The sequence below is a fragment of the Lissotriton helveticus genome, chromosome 4_1 (assembly GCF_964261635.1).
Source record: "Lissotriton helveticus chromosome 4_1, aLisHel1.1, whole genome shotgun sequence".
NCBI lineage: Eukaryota > Metazoa > Chordata > Amphibia > Caudata > Salamandridae > Lissotriton > Lissotriton helveticus.
Window position 1 is genome coordinate 1,364,976,832 of NC_136063.1, and position 6,000 is coordinate 1,364,982,831.

Consider the following 6,000-nt stretch of genomic DNA (forward strand, 5'->3'; position numbering starts at 1 on the left):
ATCTCAGGATAACTCTATGAGCATCCCCTGGTTAAAATACTTGAAAAACTGTTTTACAAAACTGGGGCGCTTAGATTTGTTTACTTGCCCCAGTGGGATTGTAAAGGGGGATGTAATAGCAATTAAAACAGCTTTCTGTAAGTACCAAGTGGCTGATAGAGAGACTGTGGAACTGTTAAAGCCAAGTTTCAGGAGATATGTTATGCTAAAGACATGCCCTAGGATAGAACCCTACCTGGCAGGTTCGTTCAGTTCGCATGAAAAGTTTCTGCTGTCAAGGTTCAGATTTAACATCTTTCATCACCTTTTAATTAGACCCAAGTCAGATATTTTTAGCAAATGTGCAGCTCCCTGTGGCTGCGACGGGAAGTCTCCACAGAATATGCTGCATTTTATGTTTTTATGTAGGTTTTATGAATACCCCCGCCTTCGCTATCTGGTTGACCTTTTAAGAAAAGTTGCTTTTAATCAAATCAGACCAGCTCTGTTTTATTTACAGTTACTATACCCGGAATGTGTTCTCCAAATAATATCGTTCTTAAAACTAGCTGTCAGAATGAGAACCTGCCTGGATCAATGATTACTGTAAATCTTTTTTAACGGTATAAACTACAATAGCCCTCTTTATAATTACGCTCTTTTGTACCTCATTAAGCCCTGTTTGCACTTTATAAATATAAAGTCTGTATGTAATATCAATATAGGGACAAAAAGAATTATGTAATATTCAATGATTGTATATATGGCAATAATGTGTGAAATGTGTTTTTAAATTGTTGTATATATGTGTACTTTTATGGTTTGAAATATAACCGAAATAAAGTCTCTTTTGATGATTTGATGATGACAAAAAGAGCAGTATGATAAAACAAGCCAGTTGAGGGAACTGAGGGTGGGAGACAAAGTACTGATTTTACTCCCTTCTTCCGATAGGAAATTATTGGCTACCTGGCAAGGACCCTATACCATTACCCATAAAGTTACACCCGTTTCATACAGAGTAGCCGTACCACACACTAACAAGGTGGGGCAGACATACCACATTAATTTACTGAAGAAATGGGAAGAACCAAGTACGGGATCCCCAGAGACCGAAGTAGTCCAATCCATAAATCATGTAACCATCACTCCACTAGAGTTACCTCAGGAGATGGGGAGGGGTGAACAGGAGTAACGACCAGCCATGGGTCCACGATTATCTGTAGAAGAAAAACGACAGTTGGAACAGTTACTTGACCAGTATCCCGAACTTAGTTCAGGAAAACCGGGGAAGACGTCCCTGGTAGCCCATGATATTGTTACCGCTCCAGGAAGAGTGGTGAACGTGAGACCCTACCGAATACCTGAGGCTAGGAGAGAGGCGGTAGAACAAGAAATAGAAAAAATGCTACAGGCAGGTATCATTGAACCTTCCAAGAGTAATTGGCGATCTCCCATAGTTTTGGTACCGAAACCGGATGGCAGCATCCGTTTCTGCATTGACTTTCGCCAAGTGAATGCTCATTCGAAATTTGACAACTATCCCATGCCTCGAGTAGATGAACTAATTGAGAAACTGGGGGAGGCTAGAGTGATGTCCACCATTGATTTAAGCAAGGGCTATTGGCAAATACCCCTGACGGAAACAGCTCAAGAGAAGACAGGCTTTTCTACACCCTCAGGGTTATATCAATTCAAAGTGATGCCATTCGGGCTACATGGAGCCCCGGCTACCTTTCAGAGACTTATGGACATACTACTAAAATCCCATCACAATTATGCCGTGGCTTATCTGGATGACATTGTGGTATACAGCCCTGATTGGAAAACCCATCTAGAACATTTAGAGAACGTATTTGAAACCTTGGCCCAGGCAGGATTAACTATGAATCCAAAGAAGACCACTCTGGGTACCCATCAGATAAATTATTTAGGTTACACCATAAGTGAAGGAACCTTAAAACCCCAGGTTGATAAATTGGAAGCTATCAGAAACATTCCCCGACCAACCACCAGAAAAGAAGTACGAGCTTTCCTAGGGTTAGTTGGATATTATCGAAGATTCATTCCCCAGTTATCTGACATGGCCAGCCCTCTCACAGACTTATTGCGAGGAAAACCTTCAAGAGCAAAAATCGGGTGGGGCCCAACACAAGAGAAGAGTTTTGAAACCCTAAAGACTATACTGTGCCAAGCTCCAATTTTGACTTGTCCCGATTACAAAAAGACTTTTGTTTTGCAAACAGACGCCTCCGATAAAGGACTGGGAGCTGTATTATCTCAACCAGATAATCAAGGATTGCTTAAACCAGTGCTGTTTCTGAGTCGCAAACTATTCCCGAGAGAGACACGCTATGCCACCATGGAGAAAGAATGCTTGGCCATCAAGTGGGCTATGGAATCTTTAAAGTACTATTTGTTGGGCAGAACTTTCTTTTTAGTTACCGACCATGCTCCCCTAACTTGGTTAGCAACCCATAAGGAAACAAATGCTAAAGTGTTAAGATGGTTTTTAGCCTTACAGCCTTTTTCATTTCAGACTCTGCATATGCCAGGAAAGTTCCAAGGGAATGTAGATTATCTCTCCAGATTTCCGACAGCTGAATGGCCCGATCGTCCATCTCCAGAAGAGACGCAATGTGATAGAGAGCACCCTATCACCCAGGCTACAGGGAACTTCAAGATGGTGTCCAGTGGTCCACCTCAACCAGAGACATCAAACGGTCTAGTCTACGGCGCACGAGAGGAACAGAAGCTCGGACAGGAGTTCAAAGGGAACCGTTGGCTCAGCTGTGGGCCGTCTGGTGATTGGAGACCCGGAGGAGGAGCAGCTGCGACGGACCACGGCAGGGGAGAGGACGGAACTACGCAGGACAGAGCATTGGACAACGAAGTTCGTGGAGACGGGGTGAAGAGTCCAGACAGTGGAGGCCCGGAGTCGGCGACTCGGCGGAACGGCGAAGCTGACCTACGGGAGGTTTCCCCAACACACACCGCACTCGTATCCGGCTGTCCCTCCGAGCAACAGGACACCGCGATACCCACTGCTACGGTCACCAGGGACCGTAGCCCCAGGCAAGTGACGTGGGGAGAACGGTGGAGGAGGAGGTTGGAGGGCACAGGGCTGTTGGGCTTGTGGCATAAATAAAGTTGTGCACGCTGCATGCGAACACTCTTTTCTTCACTTCCCAGTTCCCTGTTACCCCGACCCTTCGTCCAACTTAGAAAATCCCTAACCTCGGTGACCCAGAGTATTGGTGGCGGGTGCATGCATAGAGCTTTAAGAATCTATACAGTTCGTGACGGTAGTGTCTTTCTGATTGCCTTTTGGGAAACGCCGGTACGAGTGACTTGCAAGGAAGAGTAACCAAAGACGAGAGAATCCGAGAACTGCTTCCCTGAACTCCACCGACCGTGCCCGATATGCTTTGTTGAATTGCTACTGAGTTTCTCTGAACGATTTATCCTTTTGACGGCTGAATAAAAAGCTTATGTTGCTACTGTCAATGACTGTGTGAAAGAGTTAATTAAGCGCCAGGGAGAGAAACGCTGACACCCACCATTTCTTCACCTCTGGTGTCATGCTGTTCTCAGTTGCATCCCCTACTCCTTGAAGGGCATAGTTGGTGATCGGTCTGTACTGCTCAAACAGACATTGTAGCATGCAGTACGTCGAGTTCCAATGTGTTGGCACTTCCTGCATGACAGATTTAACTGGTACTGTATTAGTACGCGGAGTGATTCTCAATTGCATCCAGGCTTTAAAAGAATGACTGAAATGAATACAGATTCCTCAACAGGTGGCCAATATGTTGCTGACTATGTCTTCTTTTTTGAGAAAGTCCTGCATAATCAGGTTGATACAATGTGCCAAACACAGGACTCTGAAATATCCACCATATGCCATAGCCTTTACTATATTACTGCCGTTGTCCGTAGCAACAAATCCAGTTCTGATACCTCTTGGTCAAAGCCTTTCAAATACCTTGCTGTTAAATTTGTAGATGTTTACTGCTGTATGGGATTTCTCCATGTCAAACATTGTTACTGTTGTATGCTGCCAAATGCCCTTAAAACTTTCTTTAGTGGTGAGACCTGCAGATAGCTATTGCCTAACCCCCACAAAAGAGATCCAGTGTGCAGGAATATAAATGTAATCAGTTGCCTGACAACTTGTCCACATATCTGTCATTAGGTGGGTTGTCTGAACAGCACTCTGCTGCATAGCTTGGTCAACCAATTGCAGAACATTATGATGGAGCGCTGGTACAGCAATTCTGACAAAATGGGTCCGGCTGGAAATATACATTCTAGGCAGATGATCTCTACAAATTCTAAAAATCCCACTCCTTCCACAAAAGAAGGGAGGAGCTCCAGTGCTAACACTTTTGCTAGCTTCCTAATGTACTAACATTCTGTTAGATGGTTGGGTTTGTAGGGTACCTCCTAGCTAAACATGCCCTTAATAGTAGCTTGGATTTCTTTCTTTTGTGATGCTGCTGACACAGGCGTCTTCCAAAGCGATCCGTGAGGTGGCAGACTCTATGGGCGTCTGCGGGAATCACTCTATGCGGCAGTGTCTGCATCTGAGTTTTGTGCAATTTGGAGGTTGCTGATGCGGGTGATGCTGGCACACTACATGGGACAGGGTTGCTTTGTGTAATGCTATCATCCTCTTCTGCCTCTTGACTACCTTCTTCTTCTATCACTGTGAACAGACCCTCCCCGCCACCAGCAGCACCTATTTTATTAAGGTGATCTTCCCACCAGATTGTGTGATGTTTTCTCATTTGGCCTTCAGTACCATAGTGGGAACCTGGCTTACCTCAACAAACACTTGGATTACGAGATGGAGCATATTGCAGTGTTATCTTCCTGCTTGCTAATTGTAAAGAAGTCCTAAACTGGGGAGGATAACTTTTTCAGTGTGCCTCTGCCAATGCCTGAAGAACTGGAAGTAGGTGGCTGTGTTGTTTGTCTCTCTGTAGAATGTACTTTGACAGTGGTAGTGGTGGATGCAGGTCTCAGTGGGGTCTTACAGATATGGAAGCCGGCAGCGGTGTTAGTTGAATCACCTCTCTCTGAGCAGGTGAATAGGAGGGGTCATCTCAGTGTTCAATGAGCTGTCCTACATACATGGGCGGTGGGTGAGATTTTAAAGTGGGGGGGCGGAAAGTGATTTGCATACAGCACCGTAGCGAGCGAGCACAGCGAGCCAGCCCGAACCCCAAAAGAGGGGTTTGGGGGGGTTACCCCCCCCAAGAAAATTTTGAAGAAAAATCGTGCATTTTCAAGCAAATTTGAGAAAGAAGGAAGGTTAATAAAGCAATTGTGAAAGTGAAGTTATTATATTAATAGATGGCATAACATAGGTAGCTGCTTATTCAGTATAACCACAGAGCTTCATACATTCCGCCCTATTATGCTCAGGTGCTGAATTCAGACTATAAGACTTTCATGGAAATCTCAGCTCTAAGAGTAGAAGAAGTTGCACAGCAGTGTAATGGTTGCCAGGCTCGTTCCGCAGGAGCGTCAGGAACTTGAAGAAAAGTCCACAGTCTTCCCCTACGGCCTTCCGACTCTATAAGACTTTAGAGTAACGAATGGCACACCAGGGGAAAACAGGGAAACAAAACAAGGAAAGGCGGGGGAAGAAAAACAGGTCTTGAGCGTGGGAACCTCTTCGTGAATTCTTGAAGAATAGGCAGGCTGTAAAGGAAGGAAGATGTTACACTCTATTCTTATCTATACTACAGAGAGTATGAACACACCTGCATATACAACCTACACAGCTTTCATTCTTGGTTCTAGTAGACAAATGGCAGGTTAACATAGGTTGTACCCCTGTGCAGCAGAAGGATAAGATTATGAGCACTATGGTCCAACACAATGTCAGTATATACAATGAAAAGGTATGTATGGCTCACCACTCTATTCCCAGAGTGGAGTCAGAGGAGTGCGTATTCTTCTGTAGGTTATACGTACAAAGAATAATCTGCCAGGAGAGAGTGGTGATAAAGG